This window comes from Neofelis nebulosa, chromosome 12 (genome assembly GCF_028018385.1).
Source record: "Neofelis nebulosa isolate mNeoNeb1 chromosome 12, mNeoNeb1.pri, whole genome shotgun sequence".
NCBI lineage: Eukaryota > Metazoa > Chordata > Mammalia > Carnivora > Felidae > Neofelis > Neofelis nebulosa.
Genome location: NC_080793.1, coordinates 54,706,342 through 54,728,872, shown reverse-complemented (window position 1 = coordinate 54,728,872; position 22,531 = coordinate 54,706,342). Strand labels below are relative to the sequence as shown.

The 22,531-nt window shown below is 44.2% G+C and overlaps 1 protein-coding gene across 15 annotated transcripts in view; it reads right to left on the bottom strand.

The window, feature by feature from the left end:
• The window catches only part of FREM1 (FRAS1 related extracellular matrix 1), a 166,124-nt gene extending 144,079 nt beyond the window's left edge, over window positions 1-22,045 (bottom strand). For 4 of the 15 annotated variants that reach the window (XM_058695316.1, XM_058695318.1, XM_058695317.1 and 1 more), the window contains exon 1: window positions 21,412-22,045. The gene's annotated coding sequence lies outside the window, so the exon portion shown is untranslated. Of the gene's footprint in view, window positions 1-18,818; window positions 19,383-21,411 lie in introns of those variants that run through there. The other 11 variants (XR_009251695.1, XM_058695315.1, XM_058695306.1 and 8 more) reach the window with 8 other exon arrangements.
• Between the last annotated feature and the right edge of the window lie 486 nt (window positions 22,046-22,531).

The window sequence follows — 22,531 nt, the reverse complement described above, 5'->3', positions numbered from 1 at the left end:
AAATGTCCATTGATAGATGAATGGATAAAGACGTGGTATATGCGCGCGCGCGCACACACACACACACACACACACACACACACACACACACACTGAGTAATGGAATATTACCCAGCTATAAAAAAGGAATGAGATCTTGCCATTTGCAACAACATGGATGGAAGTAGAGGATACAATACTAAATGAAATAAGTCAATCAGGGAGAGACAAATATCATATGATTTTGCTCAGATATAGAATTTAAGAAACAAAAGAACAGAGAAAAAAAGATAAACAAATAAAAACCAGACTCTTAAACACAGAAAACAAACTGGTGGTTGCCAGAGGAGAAATCAGTGGGGGGGATGGGTAAAACAGGTAAAGGGGATTAAGAATATACGTATTGTGATGAGCAACAGAAATGGTGAATTATTATATTGTACATCTGAAACTAAAATAATGCTCTATGTTAATTACACTTCAATTTAGGGGCGCCTGGGTGGCTCAGTCGGTTAAGTGTCCGACCTCAGCTCAGGTCATGATCTCGCGGTCCGTGAGTTCAACCCCCGCGTCGGGCTCTGTGCTGACAGCTCAGAGCCTGGAGCCTGTTTCCGATTCTGTGTCTCCCTCTCTCTCTGACCCTCCCCCGTTCATGCTCTGTCTGTCTCAAAAATAAATAAATGTTAAAAAATTTTTTTAATTAAATAAATAAATAACGAAACTGAGTGCAAAATGAAAACTATTAAGGTGGATTTAAGTTAAAAATAGCCGGTTCAGAATCAACCCATTCCCACCCACCCAAACAGAGAGATGTTGATATCCTTGCCTAGCATGGGGAAGAAAGGCAAGGAGATTTTTCTAGCTTCTACTTCATATTACAATCTTGAAAATACCAGTCAGAATGAACTTAGAAGCCATCATGGAATTTTTCTGATGGATTTTTTTTTTTAATCATCACTATTTTCACCCACATCAATTTTCAAAGTAGTCCATATAAATCGAATGTAAAAGTTTCAAGTGAAAACTTGTAGCTGGACATAATTATCCATAGGACAACTGAATTGAATCCAAATCATATGTGACAGCAAGTGATTTCACTGAGGAGCAATGAACTGGCAGTCAGGAGAACTGTGGCCACAGAGAACAACCAGCTGTTTTGCGTTTTGGTTGAGGAAATTAAGACTTACACAGACTTCACCAAAGTCTTCAGATCCACTACTTCCTCTGACCTGAGCACCCCCTGGGAGGGGGAGAGAAGTCTAATTGCTTCTTGTTACAGGCAACCAGGAGTTTGCCTGAGGTCATAAAGGAAGCAGGAGAGCCTGGGGGAATCAGCCCTTGGAGTCCTTGGCGAAGGGCTCTTTCCTCCAGTGCGTGGCCAGCTCGTCCTATTCTCTCCAACAGAGAGCAGTGGACTCATACCACAAAAGAAGCGCTGGGAAGACACAGACTTAAGAACGGTTCTTCTGAGAAGCTCATGAACTCTGATGGAGCTCTAAATTGTTCAACGACCCCACGAGAGTGAAAACTCCTTGGCAATCTTGTCCAACTCAGGATTTCCAGAGAGAATTCTCTCAAAGAAGGAGAACAGACTCATGCAGTAGAAAGAAATAGCTTGTGGCTTCTACGATTGTTTTTCTTTAACAAATTTTTATCTTCCTTTTCTCATTTTTTGATTACCTACTATATACAGGCACTAAGCTATATTCTTTACATATGTATGTTTTCACGTATTTCTCACAAAATCCTACAAAGCACTTTTGACTTTCTGATTTCATAGACAATGACTTACAGAAGTGACATAATAATCATAATAAGAACTAACATTGATTAAGTGCTTATTAAGGGCTGGGCATTGTTCAAAGTAATATATATATCTTTGTTTAATTCCGCAACCGTTTTTTGGAAGTAGACAGTGATTTTACAGATTTGGAAAAGGAGGTGCAAAGAGGTTAAGTAACTTGCCCAATGTCGTGGGCTTGAGTCTGTGTCTTTGTGACTATACCCTAGTTTGACCTATGCGCTTAACAACTGTTATACATCACAACAAAATCTTACATTCCTTGCAGTTGCTTCACTAACCACCCCTCCCCCGGGGTCTTTTTCTTCCAGCAAGCCAACCCTTAACAATTTTCTTTACGGTTCCCGACAGCAATTGATGATTGTCGCCCAAGTTAGCGTTTCACTGGAGGCAACGTTCTCTCAAAGAAGTAGCTGTGACTTTAAGAGCAGATAATGAGCGCAGTGCAGCTGTCTCCCAGCATCTTAGTGCTCCAACTCCGATCGCTTTGAGCACAATTTAAAGACCTCAAGGCAAATAGGCCTCCTTGAAATTCCAGTCTATTACATCAATAAAGTATGTGTTGATTCTGTTTATAACATTCTGCTTCCTCCACTTTGCAGTTTTTCCTACAATATAATCTAAATCGCAGAATGTATGGTTTAGCAGAAACTTGAGAAATCAAAAAGTCCATATCCTTCAGTTTCTTTATTTATTTTATTTGCTTTTTTTTTTAAATAACCTCCTTTTGGGATGCCTGGGTGGCTCAGTAAGTTAAGCATCTGACTGGCTCAGGTCATGATCTCGAGGTTCGTGAGTTCAAGCCTCACATCAGGCTCTCTGCTATCAGCACAAAGCCCACTTCAGATCCTCTGTCCCCTTCTCTCTCTGCACCTCCCCCGCTCATGCTCTCTCTCAAAAATAAGCATTTTTTTCAAAGAAAGAACATAACCTCCTTCCATTAATATAAAAGATATGTATTAACTAAAGGATGAAAACGCAGAAATACAAAGAAAAGGAAAAAATTCACTTTCCCAACACCCAAAGAAAACATCCTTAGGTTTTCAGATATATGTCTATATACATATAATTTTTAAACTTAATTCAAATCATACTCTAAAAAGCGTGGCCCATCCTTTCCTATTAACATAACATTCTAGTCTAAGCATTTTCCATATTATTAAACATTCCTTGTGATCTTACTTTTCATCTGTGCACCATATCCAGGCCATGGATATGCTATGATTTCTACCGTCATTCCACTGTTATGCTGAAGAAGTTACCATGTCAGTAGGTTGTGATGAAAAATCCTTAATTACAAATTCGTTTATTTTTCTGGTTCTTTCCTTTTGATAGTTTTCTAGAAGTGGAATTAAAAGCTCAAAGGGTGTAAATGTATTTTGAAGTTCCTGATGTGCACGCTTCCTAGAAAGATGGTGTTAATCTGATACCCTTACCAGTCTTGCCCACAGTCCATTTCATCCCTTTAATCTGTGCTCGCCTCCCAAGTGAAATGTGGGATCCTGTCACTATGTAACTTGCATTCCTTTGCTTACTTGAGATTTTGCTTTTTATTTCTTTCTTTTTAATGTCCATTAACCAGTTGGAGGTTCTCTTCTCGGAGCCCCTTTGTTTTACAGAAGAAAGAAAGTCCCGTGGCAGAAGTGACTTTACCAATGTTGAAAGAAATTTCTAGGCACAAGATGGAGCCTCTGCTGCCCAGGATGCCACGTCAGCAAACCGAAACTTAGAGAATTTTTGCATCCCTGTAAATGCTCTGCTTGACCAGAAACGCAGTATAGTCAGTCACCCCAACCCCCAAAGGCCAAGCCAATTCTGAGCCTTCACCCTAATTGAGGCGGACTACGTGGCCCAGGCAATCAGATATTTTCTAAGTGTTTCTTCCTGTTCTTTATTCTTTATCCTATAAAAGCGTCTTGCCTTCCGCCCCATTTTGCAGTTCTTTGAAAGAAGACTGTCCACCTCATAGCGCGTTAAATAAAGCTCGTTTCCTATCACCTAAACCGTCTCCTTTCATCAGTTTTCAACGCCAAGGTTACACAGGTATCTGGATGGAGACGAAGCCTGGATTGGAATCTTCATGCTAACATCCAGACCACAGCAATGTCCACTATCCCATGCAGCTCGCTTAAATCACAGATGCTCAGTCCAGAAATATCCCTTTCAGTACTTTCTTCCCAGAACTCAGCACACCCTGACAGACTCCCAGAACTGTGGAGAGAAAGCCTTCCCTCAGGCTATGCTGTCAAGACCAAGGTGGCAAAGATAGATCTTTGACTACCACACAAACTCATTAGGTTTCCATTCTCAGATTTTTCAACAGTTCACTGTCTACCCCACCAATAAAGGCCACATTTGCAAACTGTGTTTCTCAAAATACACATTTTGGAGATGTTAAAAGTTTTTCACAAAAAAAGTCTTCTATATCCAAATATATCTGAAGCACAGAATGCTAATGTGTGTGTGTGTGTGTGTGTGTGTGTGTGTGTGTGTGTGTGTGTGTTTTAAGATTCACAATGTAATATGAACATATCAGAGGCTCTAAGAAGTCCTGAGGGGGAGAGAAAAAAAAACTTTAAGCACAAAGTCTGCAAACATAGAAAACCCTCCCTGCCCCCATACAAAACCCAGGTTCTTTAAGAAATCACTCAAGAAACACTAGGCTAGAGAATTAAAAGGACTGAAACATAGAATGGCCACATGGTATCTCCAAAATTTCTGGTCATACCCGATAAATTCATACTTAATGAATCTACATCAGAAATCCAAATTCCAGGCCACTCTTTGGAAACCAGACATCTGGCCTTTCTCTACAAAGACCTTCCACTAAAACTACCTTCAAAGCTAGAGAAAATGGATGGCAGAGGGAAAAGGTTTTGTGCTCTTGATTTACAGTTATTTTTAATGACTATTGAAGTTTCTTAAACCATCAAAGGCACTTCCTTGAAGATTAGGAAGTGGCCATAATTTACATTCACTTTGCTTTTAGCCAGAGGGCTGTATCATGTAAATTTTCACAACAGCTTGTTTTAATTGAATAACTTGAACAGAAGGAAAAACACGTTCACTGTGGTTGGCTATACCTGTTCCTCACCTGGGATTAACCACCCAAACTCACTCCTAGGACCTTCTCAACCAGAGTGCACATGACTGAAATTGGTTTTCCTCTTCCTGAGTGAATTCTGGATCTTCTAATTCACAATGAACCACCCAGTTGTGCAAAAGTAAGATTCTTTTTTTTTTTTATTTTTTAAATGTTTATTTATTTTAATGTTAATTTATTTTTGAGAGAGGGAAAGAGATAGAGTACAATTGGGGGGGCGGGGCAGGGCGGAGAAGAGCCAGAGACACAGAATCCAAAGCAGTCTCTAGGCTCTGAGCTGTCAGCACAGAGCTGGACGTGGGGCTCTCATTCACAAACTGTGAGATCATGACCTGAGCTGAAGTCGGACGTTTATCCGACTGAGCCACCCAGGTGCTCCTAATGTTTATTTATTTTTGAGACAGAGAGAGAGAGAGAGGGAGGGATATATATAGAGAGAGGGAGACACAGAATCAAGAGCAGGCTCCAGGCTCTAGGCTGACAGCACAGAGCCTGATACGGGGCTGGAACCATGAACCGTGAGATCATGACTTGAGCTGAAGTCGGACGCTTAACCGGCTGAGCCACCCAGGCGCCCCCCAAAAGTAAGATTCTGTTTAAATTCACATTTAGTCACGTTCAGAAGTCATCTTCTGAGAACAATTCCCTTTTTAAAAATACATCCTGGTTCTCTGTTTCAATAGGACAAATTCATTTCTTCATTCGTAGTACAAGCATTTGTCCAATACCCAATTTGTGACAAGGGCTAAACTAAGGATTACAAAGACAAAAAAAAACAAAAAAACAAAAAAACTCTTGCTCTTTGAGAGTTTATAGTGTAATAGAGAGAGACAGACATATAAATTATGAATTCAAAAAGAATGGTAAATGCTATAATGGTGGCTTGCATTGTGTGCTACAGGAATAAATAGGAGGGCGGCATTTGGGACTGGGGCTAGGGGAGGTCTACAAAGGGAGGGAGCTAAATTAGAAAGAACAAATAGGACTTAGAAAGGTGAAAGGGGCATGTTGGAAGATGAAGAGAAAGAATGTGGTGCGGTCAAAGAATCACCAAGTAGATGTTATGTCAGAAACACAGTTGTGTAAATGAATGGAGAGGCAACAGACACCTAACACTTAACTGAGATATAACCCCTACCTTTGAGAAACAGAGGTCTGCAGGAGAGAGATTTATAATCAAGTACTTTACACTACAAAATGAGGGGTGCCTGGGTGGCTCAGTCGGTTAAGCGTCCGACTTCGGCTCAGGTCATGATCTCGCAGTTCGTGAGTTCAAGCCCCGCGTCGGGCTCTGTGCTGACGGCTCAGAGCCTGGAGCCTGTTTCCGATTCTGTGTCTCCCTCTCTCTCTGACCCTCCCCCGTTCATGCTCTGTCTCTCTCTGTCTCAAAAATAAATAAAGGTTAAAAAAAAATTAAAAAACAAAATGATATTGCTACAATAGCGTGTTAGCAAAATGCTCTAACGAGTTTATCAAACACAGCAGGTTACACTTAAAGAACTTGTACTATTCGAGATGAAATACCTCATCATGAAAAGGATCACCCAGACATTCAGAAAATGACTACCCAGCATCGCTCCTTGTGCTGTACTGCAATAACCTTGATCATCCTCTCTGCATGCCATTGCTAATGATAAAAATCCAAACTCATGGATGTCTGGTGCACAAAAGATGCCAACTATCACAAATAGTCTTGTTAAAAGATCTGCTGAAATGGAAATGTTTTCGATGACCTCAGAAACTAGGTGACGAGTGACAAAAAAAAAAAGATGTAATGTTGTTTGAGCCTAAGTCCCACTACATCAAAAGTCACAGACTTCTAGGGTTGGAAGGAGCTTCTCCTTCCAAATTTTACTTGCCAACATGATCACCATCAAGTGTTAGGCATTAACTTGGCATCTGACACTGTTTCAGTGCATCTAATTTTCACAACCAACTATGGAGCGGATTCTATTCTAAGGATTCTGATTCTAAGGAAACAGATAAGTCATTTGTCCACGGCAAAAGCTAATAAATGATTGAGCTGGCATTCCAAACCCAGCAGACAGGCTCCAAAGCCCATGTTCCTGATATACATAGATCCAGGCAGCGAGAAGACCCAGACGCTGGTTCGAGAGTACTTTCCCTGGGATGGGGCCTTCCAGCATGTGGGCAAAGCCTTCAGTCAGGACAAGGTCTTCAAGTGAACATCTCTTGCCATCGCCTAGCTACCTGCACCCGTCCCTCTGGGAGATGGGGGTCATTACAAGAAAATGAACGTGCAATTCTTAAAACCAACAAATAATTAAACTTCACAGGACTCTAATGAGTCTTGCCTTTCTTCTCTGCTGAGGATCTTGGCACAATTTGCATGTTAAGCCGTGATCTATATATCACTTTTTTTTTTCACAAATATTTGGGGTTTTGGGGCGCCTGGGGGGCTCAGTCGGTTAAGCAGCCGACTTCGGCTCAGGTCATGATCTCGCGGTCCGTGAGTTCGAGCCCCGCGTCGGACTCTGTGCTGACAGCTCAGAGCCTGGAGCCTGTTTCGGATTCTGTGTCTCCCTCTCTCTGACCCTTCCCCATTCATGCTCTGTTTCTCTCTGTCTCAAAAATAAATAAACATTAAAAAAAATTAATAAAAAAAAATATTTGGGGTTTTTTTCACACATATTTGTTTTTTGTAAATGACTGGGTAAATATAGGACAAGAGAAGGAGGAGGAGGAAGGGGGCAGGGAGGGCTTAATGCTTTGCTCTAGGATTACAGCTGAAATGAAAGGAAATGCAATAGTGATAACCACAGAAGCCAAACTATAAGTCAGATCCACCAGATTTCTCCTAGTTCCACTTCTTCCTTGAACAAGGTCCGTATTCTTCCTTTGCCTGTTTCATCACCTATACAATAATTGATACCTTTCAGGGTCATTAAAATAGTTAAATGTGGTAATGTATGTAAATGTATTATGGCCCAACCAAAGCCCCCAGTCACATGCACACACACACACACACACACACACACACACACACACACACAGCAAGGCTCAAAGAAACTCAGTCCCTTTTCTTACCCTTTCTGCCCCAGGCCAACCAGAGTTTTTTTTCTAAAACTTATTGAAAAAATTACCACTGTAATGGATACAGGTCATTAAACATACATCAACACCCATAGACTGTACAACATCGCAAGTGAACCCTAATGAAACTATGGGCTTTAGATAATCATAATTGGTTCATCAATTGTTAACAACTACACCATGATAATACAAAGTGTTAATGACTGGAGAAACCTAGGGGGGTGGGGTTACATGAGAACCTTGTTCAATTTTTCTGTAAATCGAAATCAGCTCAGAAGCTAGAGTTTATTAATTAAAAAACATTATTAGAGGTGCCTTGGTGGCTCAGTCGGTTAAGTGACCGACTTTGGCTCAGGTCATGATCTTGAAGCTCCTGGGTTCCAGCCCTGCATTGGGCTCTCTGCTGTCAGAGCAGAACCCACTTCAGATCCTCTGTCTCCCTCTCTCTCTGCCTCTCTCCCACTCACATGTGCACGCTCACTCCCTCCCTCTCAAAAATAATAAATAAACAGTAAAACAATTACTAGTTGAGCTATCCTTTGACATGTTCCATGATTAGGTTGAATCGACTCTCCAGTAACACCCAACAGGTCTAGAAATTTTTCTATAGAGCAGTGCAGGGCTCTTCACAACGAAAAACCAGCAAGGCAAACCACAGTGACTTCTTGCTCATCTCACCTCCTAGTGTTCAGGACTGAGCGTGATTCTCTCCAGGCTGTAGAGCTCTGTCCTCCCTGATCTGCATACATCCAGCTACTCAAGCGCCATCAGGCCTTGCTGGCCACAGGACACTCCCACACTGACGCCCCACCTATGAGCTCAGTGCTAGTATTAGTTCTCCAACACATGCATGAGTCCCTAACTCGTCTGTGTTCTGCTGAGCTTAATGGCGTTAAGAAGAGTAGAAAGTTAATCCGCTTACTTTGGCAGACTTTGGGGTGGGCTTTGGTGCGTGGGAGGGTGGGAGAGTGCTCTCAGACAGTGAGAGGGAAAAATCTTCCGTACTAGTCCAAAACCAAAGTCTCCATGAACATCACGGGCTGCAAACAAAGTATCTGAACGTCTGATTAGGTGACTTATTGCTGAATACATGGTGCAAAAGAATACAGCACTGCGGAAGCATGGCATCGTATAACAATTACCAAGCCACATCAAGTCAGGGAGACGTTTCAAAAGACACAAATATGGGGCAAACAAGGCTCTTGGCTAAAACACTTTCTTGGAGTCTCCAAGACACAAATAGACTAATGTTTAAAAGTTGGCTTGCAAATCATTTGTCTAGAACCTATTTACCAGAGGCACCGTGTCCAGACTAGTTGACAAATGCGGTTCACACCGTGATGTCCCGGAGCACTACATAAACTCCTCACGGTGGAAGATATTTCTGGGGAAATCACACTAACACACCTGCCCTTTGAAGTGTTGGCCAAAGGAGTTGAGGCTCGCTTATTTGGTTTTTCTCAGTTTAGTACACCAAAGTCCAGGGCACTATCTGTGTTGTAACCATGCTCCGGGGGTCCCAGTGGTGCTGTTTTCACTGACCACAAAGTAAACGGGGCCCCCAGAGCTACGCAGTGTGGTGGTTGACCCCGATGTCTCCTGAGGTCTGAGGGAAAGTACTGGCTACAAAAGAGACTTCCTTCTCATGGCTTTAGCCAAATTTCACTGCTGGAAGGAGGCGAACAGCCTTTGTGAGGGCTGATGATGGTCTTCACCACTGACAACGTTCCAGAAACACACCAAGGTGAAAGAGTTGCCCTAATGTCTCTCCTAAACAAGCGGGGTCCCATCTCTGGCTTCACATCAAGATCGCTCATGCATCATCTCCAATCTCAGATTTAACTCATCTGGGTGGGGTCCAGCCATCTGAAATCAAAAGTTCTCTGGTGATTCTAATGAGCAACCAGGATTGAGAATCACTGCTGCAAACAACTACACTTGATTTTCTTCTCCTATGAGTAGAAGAGGTAAAGGGCGCTTTAGTGCCCAAGGACTGAAGGTAGGTCCTTTGGCATGTCTGAAAACCATCAGGGTGGAGTGGGGTGGTGGGACGAAGGCAGGAGTGCCACCTAGAAGACCAGCACCTGGAAGAGGCTGAAGGCAAGATCCAGTTTGAAGGTGACTGGGGACCAATGGGGAAGAAGAGAGGGAGACAGGATGGCCCCAGACAGGGAAGAAATGAAGGAACCTTTCCCAATAGCCTAACTGGGAGACCATTCCTAGGAAGCTAGTCACATGCATGAGAAGTATAGACATGAGGCAGTGGTTTCCCGAATTAGCAAACTCCTTAGAAAGGAAACAGTCTAAAATAAAAGAAATTAACATAAAGTTGAACCAGTAAGATTTTGTGCTAGGACTAGTTTCCATTGCATTCCAACTTTTCCCTTGCTGTGAGTCTTTAAAGACACAGTGAAATACATGTATTGCGATAATACATTTTCTTACCCACAAGGCTAATATTTATCCACGATTTTTTTCCCCCACGGTATATTTCATATTGTGATAGAAACAATTCTTTGGCTTTAGGCAGGAAGTAATAGGTCTCCCTAAAATCATTACCTGCAAAGTCATTATCGATCAGATGAGAAGGGAATTCGAGGCTATCTGGTTAATCATCTGCCGCAAAGCACAAACATTCAGACCTTCTGGTCTGTAAATTAAAAATGTCTCACGTGACTCCAAAGACTAATTCCCTTTTGTGTTCCTAATGTACCAGTTTCTTCTTGTCAGTGCTTCCCTGAAACAATGGCCATTATTTCATGCCTCCTACAATATTTATTAACACAGTTGTGAACCTTGACCTTGTCTGCTGAAGCCCATCTCACTACCTCCAGCCTTCTGGTTAGGATAAACAATTTGGCTTTTTCTACTCAGTAAGAAAACACAAAGATTGATCCTTTGAAGGAAATAGAGCCTTTTTTCTTTTTATATACAGAAAAAGCCAGATAACACTGCACGTTTACCTCATATTCTTCAGCTCACACACCTCTTTGTAGGCAGACCTCAATTAAGCCTTTGAACTAAGGATAAGCCCTTTGACCAAACCATTCACTCTTTGAACAACTTAGTGTTTCAAGAAAAACCTCAACATACAGAATAAATGTTACATAAACCTTCTCAGACTTGCTGGCACCATCTGTACAGGGCGAATCCATGATATCGATTTCACAAGGTTGTTGTAAAGATTGCATTTGCTGTTGTCGTTCTTTTTTTTAATGATATTTATTCTGAGAGAGAAAGTGGGGAAGGGGCAGAGAAAGAGGGAGAGTGAGAATCCCAAGCAGGCTCTGCGCTGTCAGCATGAAGCCCAGCGCAGGATTTGAACCCACGAACCGCGAGGTCATGCCCTGAGCTGAAATCGAGAGTCAGATGCTTAACCGACTGAGCCACCCAGGTGCCCCTGTCGTTGTTGTTAACAAATTCAACTGCCCTCACATCATGGGCACGTGTGCTCTGTACCATGGCATTGTCTTAAAGTCTTCAGTCTTGGTCTTCGAAAGTCTGAAGAGTCTAGGTCTTAAAAGTTCGAAGTCTGGGGCACCTGGGTGGCTCAGTCGGTTAGGCGTCCGACTTCAGCTCAGGTCACGATCTCACGGTCCGTGAGTTCAAGCCCCACGTCGGGCTCTGGACTGATGGCACGGAGCCTGGAGCCTGCTTCCGATTCTGTGTCTCCCTCTCTCTCTGCCCCTCCCCCATTCATGCTCTGTCTCTCTCTGTCTCAAAAATAAATAAACGTTAAAAAAAAAAAATCAAAAAAAAAAAAGTTCGAAGTCTTTGATCTTCAGGTTCTGCCTGCTGCGCGACACCATACGATCTCCGAATACGTCTCTATTAGCTCGAGTGGCTGTCAGCATTTGCCACATCAGTGGGGGAATGGATGCACAAGGACCTGCGTCTTCCTACCAATGAATCCCATAGCCTGTGATTCCCATGCACTACAAGGAGCCTAGCACCGGAGTGACTTCTAAAGCTCCAGCCCAGGAAATGTCTCTTTCTCGGGGAGTAAATAAAGACCGGCCGTTCCCAGTAAAGCAATCCAGCAACAGCAATCCAGCAACAGTCAACGTACGAGGCCTCACAGCATCTGGAGTGCAAAATGGTACACACAGCACGTTTCCCCCTCCTAACCTGAAGCGTTAAATTGGCATTACGCAGGCTTTTTAGCCCGATGAGAAAAATAAGGTGGGTTCCATCTAGAAGTTTTGAAAGCGCCAAGCTAGTCCTGCCTGAGGAAATTTCCTTGTCACCTCACCCTGAGGCCACGCTCTAAATCCGGAGTGAATTACAAATGGATTTCTCAGGGTGATCAAACCACAGGTTTGGTCTTCTCTCTTTCTGCTGTTGTTATGTCTTCAGAATTTGGAAGATCTCCTCCTTCTCCAGGAGGAGACCTTGATTGCCGTGGTGGCATAAGGTTTACGGGGTGAATTTGGTTCCCCCAAATTCATATATTTAAGTCCTAGCCCCCAGTACCTCAGAAGGTGACTGTATGCAGAGACAGAGCCTTTTAAAAAAAATTTTTTTTAATGTTTATTTATTTTTGAGGCAAGGCGAGAGACAGAGTGCAAGCAGTGGAGGGGCAGACAGAGGGAGACACAGAATCTGAAGCGGGCTCCAGGCTCTGAGCTGTCAGCACAGAGCCCGAAGCGGGGCTTGAACTCATGAACCATGAGATCATGACCTGAGCCGAAGATGAACACTTAACCGACTGAGCCACTCAGGCACCCCTAGAGATAGAGCCTTTAAAGAGGCATTTAAGTTGGGGCGTCTGGATGGCTCAGTAGTTGAACATCCGACTCCGGCTCAGGTCATGATCTCATGGTTCGTGAGTTCGAGCCCCATAGCAGGTAGCTGCTGTCAGCCTGTCAGCACAGAGTCCACTTTGGATCCTCTGTCCTCCTCTTTTGCCCTTCCCCCGCTTGTGCTCTCCCAAAAATAAAAGAGGCAATTAAGTTAAAATGAGGTCATTAGGGTAGACCTTAATCCAATATAAGTAGTGTCCTTATAAAAATAAAAATTTAGAGGACACAGAAGGGTACAGAGGGAAGACCATGTGAAGGCACAGGGAGAAGATAACCTTCTACAAACCAAGGAGAGAGGTCTCAGGAGGAATCAACGCTGCTGACACCTTGATCTTGGACTTCTAGCCTCCAGAATTGTGAGAAAATAAGTTTCTGTTGTTTAGGCCACCAAGTTTGTAGTCTATTGTTACGACAGCATTTGCAAATTAATACAGATAGTAAACAAGAGTTGAAGAGGCTATAAAAACCAACGTGAAAGACCAGTCCTACGACCCCTCAACTCCTGTTCCTTTCCTACTGATTACTCACCCTCCAGTGACCTCTTAACCACCAATCAGTACCTCCAGCAGTAGCTATTTTTAATTGTTTCAAGAATTCTAAGAGCTTAAGGTGCCAACCATTTTGCAACATTTGAGCAAAATCATTTTTATAAAATGCTGTGGTGTTTCCTTCTGATCTACTGTATGAACGTCCGTGGATCTTAGCAGGGGCCACAGTTGGGGAAGAGATCAAAGTTCCTGAGCCATGACGTGTGGCTAGCAGGAGTCTGATTTTTTTTCGGATGAGGCAACTATCGCAAGAAAAGAAGAAAGTAAGGAGAGTGCAAGGAGAGGAAAGGAAGAGAAAAGGCTATTGGGTCTGGAATTTGCAATGAACTGCGGGTGCCCTGGAACACCCAGTCACCACACCACGACTATGTCCTGCATATTAAATGACAATGACTTTATGTGAAAAACTGTTATTTTATATTTTGGAAATGAGCTAGAGATTTAGCCCATACTTGGTAGAAATCAGTTCTTCAGGGGCATTTGCCCTTTTGATCCCCATCCTTGTTTGCTTTTTGTCTTCATTATTACTTTGATAAATTGGCTTTGATCGGCAGACCAGCGGCCCTCCCCGTGGAAGAAACCAAGCCTGAAACAGAGAGGCTCCCACCCCAGTGAGACTCGAGGACACGGCGACCTTAGATTTGAAGGCTGGTCCCTTCGCCTCCTGGTGACATCATCTAGGCCAAATTAAGCTCTCTTAGCCTCAGTTTCCTTACCAGCAACAAGGGGTTGAAACACCAACGCGTAGTTGTGTTGTGCGAATCAAATGAAAAGAAACCTGTGTGGCCATCTAGCACAGTGTGTGTGCTCAATAAATGTTAGTGTTCTCACAACGACTACTGCTGTGACTATTACTCCTACTACTCATCAGACATTTTCTTTTCCCCTTTCCCATCCTATGCTTCATATGGACCAACCAGCCTACCTCCTTGAAAAGTTGTCTCCATCCACCCCCGACCATCTTGCATTCCCCAAGAGGACAGCTTGATGTTGACTGCCACCAGTCCACTGAAATAGCTCCCAGAGGCTGCCAGTGACTTGCTAATTGATAGATCAACTTAAATGTTTCTCCAGCAATCCTCTCTGGCCTTAACAGCACCCAGCAGTGCCCTCCGCCCACACTTTCTGCAAAATTGCCTCTCTCCTGGGCTATGTAATGCAATGTACTCCCGGTTCTCTTTCTCTCCCAAACCACTGCTTCCTTCTCTTTTATTTGTTCTTCCTTTGCTTTCTATTGTCTTTTTTTTTTTTTATCTCCTCTGGGCCATGTTGCACTGCTAAAAATGTGGCACTTCTGAAAACTGTGACCTCAGCTGGCTTCTCACAACACATCCATTTCCACAGCCTTTGGCTAACACCTCTAGGCTTATGTATTCCCAAACCACAGCCCTACCCTCTCCCATAGCTTCTAGTTGCACACTTACAAGGACCTGCTGGACCCTTCCCATCTCTGTTCTCCTGTTCTTGTCTGCCCCTTGCTTGGAATGTCTTTGTTTCCATCCTTATTAAAATCCCTATGTATTGAGACCTCGTGAACTGCTTCCTTCAAGATGCCTTAAGACATGATCGTTCCATTTGGAAGATTTCCTTCCTGCTAATGGAGAAGAATCACATTTTATTTAAACCTGTCACCGGGCCTACCTGTTGGTGTAGCTGTTTATCTATGTGTTTAGAAGGAAGGAGAACAAAACTGTGTATTGCAAGTGATATGCATTCAACACATGTATCAATAAATGAAATCAGAAAATAGAATTGAACTGTGCCTTCAGCATTCTTGTCAAAACAAGAACACCAGCACACATTGACATCTTTGAGCTCTTCTCATTTAAACTTGAACACTCCTATGAGTCTGGGTTATGGAGATATTGTGCCTAGGTTACTCTCTAAAAAGAAAAAAAACACGCGGGGCGCCTGGGTGGCTCAGTCGGTTGAGAATCCAACTTCAGCTCAGGTCATGATCTTGCGAGTTCGTGAGTTCGAGCCCCATGTTGGGCTCTGTGCTGACAGCTCGGAGCCTGGAGCCGGCTTCAGATTCTGTGTCTCCTTCTTTCTCTGCCCCTCCCCTGCTTGAGCTCTGTCTCTCCCTCTCTCTTGAAGATAAATAAACATTTTTAAAAAAATTTTTAAAGAAAAAAAAAGAGGTTGGGGCACCCTTTCTCTCATGAGAAACATCTCGCTTGAGTGGTACCCATAGCTCCATTCCTCTGATTAAATAATTTTCCAAATTCCTAAACAAAGATATAGAAGACAAGCTTATCCAGTTCACAGACAGTGCAAATCCCAAAAAAGTTGACTGTTATCACTGAGGGCACAATCAAAACCCACAGTCTCAATAATCGGAGGCTAGAATCATGGACGGAAGCCAGGAAGTTTGCTTTCAGCAGCACACGTGTAAAACTACATTCCCCCAAATCAAGTGCATATGAATGGAAAAGAGCAGACCTCCTCTGGCAGAGATTTATGGAAAAAAAAAAAAAAGTCTGTCTTCAAACTATTTGAAAGAGGATTGACTTTATTTTCTGGTTGCAGGGTGCAGAACCAGGGACGACGGGTAGAATGGCAACCTACTTTTAGAAAGAACTTTCCTTCAGAGTTGTCCGATAATGGCAAGAGCTGAGGGATGGCCAGAGAAAGGGATCCTTGTCCTAGGGAGGGGGTGGGATTCGGTCCTTTCCGAGGTCCCCTGCAACTGTGAGACTGGATTTCCCTGCGTGATTGTCCTCTGCCCATCTCTTCGGCCTCTTCTCACACGATTCTCCTCCCTGCCACTGACAGGCTAGTCACCCAGTCCCTCTTCCTTGCTTAAACTCACTGGGCTGCCAACCCTGAGCCTTTATATGTTTTGCCCATGACGCTCCATCTGCCATGAATGCCATCTCCCCACCTCTACCAAACTCCCTTTTGCCTGGCGAAATTCTATCCATCCTTCCGATCTCGGCCTCCCAGCCCAGCGTTATCTGCTTCCAGAGCCCTGCAATACCCTTACCGCACGCTGCACACCTGCAGGCATTTAATTGTATATTTGCAGTCATTTCATTAAAAGCCCACCTTTTACTCTAGTCTGTAGGCTTCTTGAAGATAACAACCATGATTGTTCTGCTCACTGAAGTCCCTCCAGTCCGGGTCATCTTCTCTGGCACAGAGAAGCTCAGTAAATATTAGCTAAGTGACTCACTTATCACAATGCAAACACCGGGCCGATAAGAAAAAAAACTGGTGGAAGAAAGACAAAGATCTGGGGGGTGGGGGTAGGGGTGGGGGCAGGGTGAGGGGGGAAGCACTGCATGCTTGAACGGCTGTGGCGTTCCATTTGGTGATAGTTCACAGGCTGACCGTGGTGCAATCCCAGAGTTTCAAATTCTCAAACAAACATTTCCGCTAGACGTCGGACCGCCTGCTACAATGGGGCAAATTCCTCCCAGCCGAAACAATAAAATGATTTCTTTCCTTATGTATTTATCATAAACGGCTATAAAAGTCTTCACTTCTGGAGGGTCGGGAAGAAATGAAGGCAGAATGATTTTTACATCGCTCTTGCTCTCTCTGTACTAATCGCTTTGACAGTGTGGGCGCTCGTGGGTCTGTTCCATGGGTCTATACTATCCTGGAGGAGGAATCAAGTGAGAAGTAGGCTGGGATGAGACACCCAAGGCCAGAGAAGTGGTGGGTTGAGATCTATTATGCTTAGGCAACGAAATCTGGAAGAGAGCTTGGTTTCCCATTTCTCTTTTCTCTGCACCTATAAACTGAGTGGCCTGACACGTTTGATTCCTTCCGGCCTTCACACCTGTGTTAGCCCTCTTCCAAGGAAGAAATACTCATTGAGCACTTATCGTACATTGTGGACCGTGCTAGGTGCTTTCCAAGTGCCCTTTAGCCCTTAAGAACATTCGGTAAGTGTCCATACCCTCCTTTTTTAATGTTTGCCATTGAGAGATTGCAAGTGGGGAACGGACAGAGACAGAGGGGACAGAGGATCCGATGTGGGGCTCAAACTCACGAACCGTGAGATCAAGGCCTGAACCGAAGTCGGATGGATGCTCAACCGACTGAGCCACCCAGGCGCCCCAAAGGTCATTCTTTTTTTTTCTATTACACCACTCTGGGTTCTTCTCTTAATACTACCTTTTGGTTTCAGAACAATCACCGATGCTTATTGGATGAAATAGAATCATCCTACCGTGTTGAAACAAAGAGGAAGATTTACAGAAAACAGAATTAAAGTGTCGTTGTTGTGTGCCACGGTGTTGTCTTCCCAAGGAGGAGAATCACTTTAACAGCAAAAACAAATCCAGGCTACAAAAGGGGTTTGATAGGACACCCCTAGCAACTTTTTAAACATTGGGATAAACTCTCATCTGGCAACGACCATCCTTTCTGAAATCCTCCTAGGCTCACAATGGTTTTGGCTCATAATTTACTGAATGAGGAATTTTTATGCTAACAGGAAATGTAGACCCTGGAATGAAAATCCCATGGCCCTCCATGTGACCTCACGAGACAAAGTCCTGGCACATTTCTTTGAAGAAGAATTTAGGGAGCATTTGTAAGCCCTGAGCAGCTGATAACACTTGACACAATGCAGAGATGGGTTCCCAGGGATGTGGGACACCAATAGAAGGACACGGAGTGTAGTGGGTCCTAGAGTGTTATCTGCACTGGCCTCTAAATGATAGAAAAGTTTCAAGGATAAAATCGGGAGTGAAGAGTGGCATACGGGCTTAGAAGCATTTGCGTGATGCAGAAAAGGAGTATTTTTGACATCCTAAATGCAGCCCCAGAAATAGGGAGGGGTAAGAGTGACACCAAAGGCTATCTTGCCATCTCCTTTAAACCCACCAACAAGAGGCCAAGAACTTGTGACGAAAATATCCCAACTCTGCAAAATCCCTGTACTCTGTCCTCCAGCGAGTAGTTTCCCACCCAAACATAGTATCTTCAGACAGCTGGATGCTACATTTATCAGAAAAACACACAGATCACAGCTATATTTTCTTATCTTGATGGCCAACTTTGAGAACCCTTTGAAACGTTGCAGTTATGGCAGTAAGAGAAACTATAGTAGAGACAAAATGCAGATTTCATTAGAGAGTTGTTGTTTTGTTTTTTTTTTTCCCAGCCCCTCAAAGGTCTCTGTTTGAGCCTCTCTCGCCTGGTAGCACAAAAGCTATTAAATCACTTGAATGAAAGGGTCAGGTTACTAGCTGTGCAAGTATGGAAGCGGGCAAGCCCTGTTCAGACCACCCAGCTCTCCAAAGGGTAGCAACACCAGATTCAGACAAGATAAGAGGCTGCTGTCCTATGTAACCTGGCCAGGGAAACAGCCTCTCTGGAGCGTTCATTACAGGACCCCACTGTGAGGAACGGGCTGCACGCTCCGAAAAGGTAAAATTTGTCTTACACACTACACCGGCGGTCTTGGTTTCTTATGAGAGAAAGAAAACTTACAAGATATTTTTGAAGAATTTTAAGAGAAGCAGGGAGCCAAATCTTTGGGCCTATTTTCAAAGCAAATGTCATTCCTCCCTTACCTGTGTTTAGAAGGCAGAGACATATCCACCAATGTCAGAATATCAGAGGTGGGAAGATACTCAAATCCATTTAGTTCAACGCTTTCGTTATATTGATGGAGGGAGTGAAGGTTAGAGAGATTAGACGGCTCATCCAAGACTGGCTAGCAACAGCTAACACTCGAAACACCATGAGGACAAGGGCTCTGTTCATGCACTGATCTTTTTGGAGTCCCTACTTTTTTGGAAAGTAGCAGGGCACCTGACACTAAGCAGGCACCTGCAAGCATTTGGAGTGAGAGGGGAGGAAAAAAGGAGGGGATGCTGATGGCCACGTCCTATTTCCTTTTTACTACAAACATACAATGGCATAAAATGTCTCTGGGGAAGAGGATGGGGCTGAGTTCTCGCTTTCAGATGTTGTCAAATGAGGACTTTCGCATGAATGAGGAACCACTTCCTGTCTCTCCCAATCCCTGTTGGTTGGTCTAATCTAAACTCAGTTTCCGGGAATTAGACTGCTCCTGACCAGTCCCAAGAAATAACCCAGCTCAGTTCAGCTTGAGTCAGCTTAGCCCATCCCCAGAAGCAGAGCATCCTGGGAGGCTGGTAAAGAATTAAGAAGAGGGGCGCCTGGGTGGCCCAGTCTGACCTTGGCTCAGGTCATGATCAGGTTTGTGGGTTCGAGCCCATGTTGGGCTCTCTGTCGTCAGCACAAAGCCCGCTTCAGATCTACGGTCTCCCTGTCTCTCTGCCCTTCCCCCTCTCACATGTGGATTCTCCCTCTCTCTAAAAAATAAATAAACATTAAAAAAAAAAAAAAAAGAAGAAGAAGAATTAAAAAACAGCACTGGGTTGAAAGTTTCTAAGACAAACACTGCTTGGCCATGTGGGGTCAGGTCAGACCACACATCCCAACACATGGAGGCGGGGAACATGGCATGTAGGCGCCTTTGCCCAACTCCCTTCCTCATTCACAGAATGGAAAGGCAAGGATGGAAAGAGGAGCAAGGAAACAAAGATAAGGGTGGTGGGAAGGCTGGTTAAAAGCCCTGGTTTACTGGCCAAGCATGCAAAGCCATGTTGCATATAGCTTACATTCAACATCAGCTGAAACTCAAGTTTAGTATTTAGCTATGAGGTTTAATATTAACCAAGTACGTGGCAAGAATTTAATTGCCAAGGACAACACAGACCAGCGCTTCTCCAAGTATGATCTCACCTACTGCAGAATCACCCAGGTGAATTCCCAGCCCCTCCCCAGGCCGAAAATCCTCTGGGGGCGTGGCCCAGGCACCTGCCTTTCAGCAAGCACCCAAGTGGCACTCTGAGCTCTGAGAATCCCTGGCGGAGAGAAAGAGCAAAGGTGGTTAACATTTTCCTAGAATCGGACTGAAGGCGCGTTTATCAAGTATAGGCAGGGGACTGGGAAGCAATTCTTCAAGCTTTAACTAAAGCTAGGAATGGTGGTGTCAGTTTTCCAGAGCAGAAACCTGAGGCACATTTGGGTCACTAGGTCTGGTCTTTGAAGCAGCCCTGAAGAGGTTAATCTCTCCAGCAAGACTCCCAGGCCATAAACTCCAACCAGCCCCGGAAATGCTCTTTTGAAGCTTTGTAATTCACACCAGGCAACAAGACTGAGCACAAGAGTTTAAAAAAAAAAAAAAAAAAAAAAGCAGAAAGGAAAATTAAGTGCCTGGGAAGTTATTTCTGTGACCCAGATGAAAACTACAAGAAGCTATTCACTATAGCACGAAAGTCTCTGGACCAAATCTGGGTAATGAGCAGAAAGAACTTAAAAATCAGTCCAAAACTTCAGAACAATATGATTTCTTTGCCTCTCCAACACTCCCTCTCATCCTCATAAAAATAGAAACCATGCTTTTAAAAATATATATGCAACTATAACTAAACTAAAGCAAGGTATCCAAAAATCATCTCATGCAAATTTCTATCTCTTTATACCATGAGGATATTATCTGCAGTGTTAATTTTTTCATCATTTCCCTTTGCCATTTCATTTAGCTGAGAAGAAACATTCTGATGGGGGGGGTGGGGCTGGATTACAAAATTTAAAATGGTGATTTCATTGGTGAGTGCCATTGGGATGGATTCAGAAGAGAGTTATAAACCATGTTACATAATAAAGAGAGTCCCATCTTGAGCATATGGCTTTGTAACAGTGCGAACTGCCACCTTCTGAGTTTCCATGAGAATTAAACTTTTGCAAGCCGACTCTGCATACTTCTCGCATGGTTACTGGAAGGGATTGCCACCACGCAAACAACCTCTGGGGCATTCTGTTACCAGAACATTCACAGTCAGGCTGAGAGGAAGTACATAAAGCAGATACTTACAGGTAGTGGTTTTCCTTTCCAAGCTAAAAAGCTAGAAACCCTCCAACCCGAACCCCGGCGGGCGGTAAGAGTCACTGACCTGGTAATCTCTGGTTTAAAGGGTTTTTTTTTTTTGGGGGGGGGGAGCGGAGGACAACAACCCAGGAAAGGAAAGAGCTGAAATTCCAGTCTTTCAGGTCAGCTGAGTTTGAGCTTTCTTTGTGCTAAAAATCCATGAACCCACCCCACAGGAAAATAGAGACTTGAAGTTCACATACTCACTCCACCGTCCTTGCTGGTCCTCTCCAAGGCTGCGGCTGCTGCTGCTGCTGCTGCTACGGAAACTTCCCGACTGCCCAGCCTCAGGACTCCCCCTGCGAAGGGCATGATAAAGGATGCCTGCGGTGCCTGCGGGGAGCCCGACCTCCCTGGCGGAGAGCCACGGCTCTCCAGTCCCTTCTGCTGGTCGGGGCCCCGCGGGGACAAAACTGCGCTTTTGTGAATCAGGTCGCTTGCTCCTCTGCCTACCCTCTCCCCAGCGTCCCCTTCCACTATTAGTTCTGTACTAACTGCTCCGCCACTGGCTGAGCCCAAGCCGCCTCTCCCGCCCGCAGCACACAGGCACACCCGCTCACACACATGCAGCACACGCACGGACACACACACACACACACACACACACACACACGACATGTACCCCGTCGCCCAAAACACACCTCACCCGGGCGCACCCAGGCTGCCCACACACATCCCCACACACCGACACATTCACGTCCATGCACACATATTCACACGCCCTCACACACGTGTGTGTGCCTACTTACACATGTCACACACACACACACACACACACGCTAAAACCCACCCCCACGCATATTGACACACGCACACATGCTAACACCCACCACCTGCAACCTCCTACACTTTTCTCCCCGGCCCTTCAAACTCTTCGGACACTTTTTGTTTTTTCCTGAACCCCTTTTCCTCAAACAAATCCTTCGGAAAGGTTTTTATTCAAAGCCAGACAAGATGCTCAGCATTCAGAAAGGAGGAGGCAGGGGAAGGGGGCGGGGGGCCTTTAACTTTTGCCACAGCCTTTAAAGAAAAAGAGGAGCTTCAGTTTTGAAGCACCACCTTAGTTCATCAGCCTACAAGGCTTTTCATGTGTTTGATTCTTTTTCAAGATTCACCAAAATTCCATTAACCTCATCTCATTTACGGAGAGTTCATGACCCCACCGATTCAGCTCTGGGATCCCAGGTCAAGAAATGTCCCTCAGAAATTCATTTCATTAAAGCTGCCAGGGTTCAGTGGGTGGGTGGAAATTTGTTCCCTAACAACTGCATAATAAAGTGCGTTCCTGTATTTCATCTCCACCAGAAAAAAAAAAGTAATGGC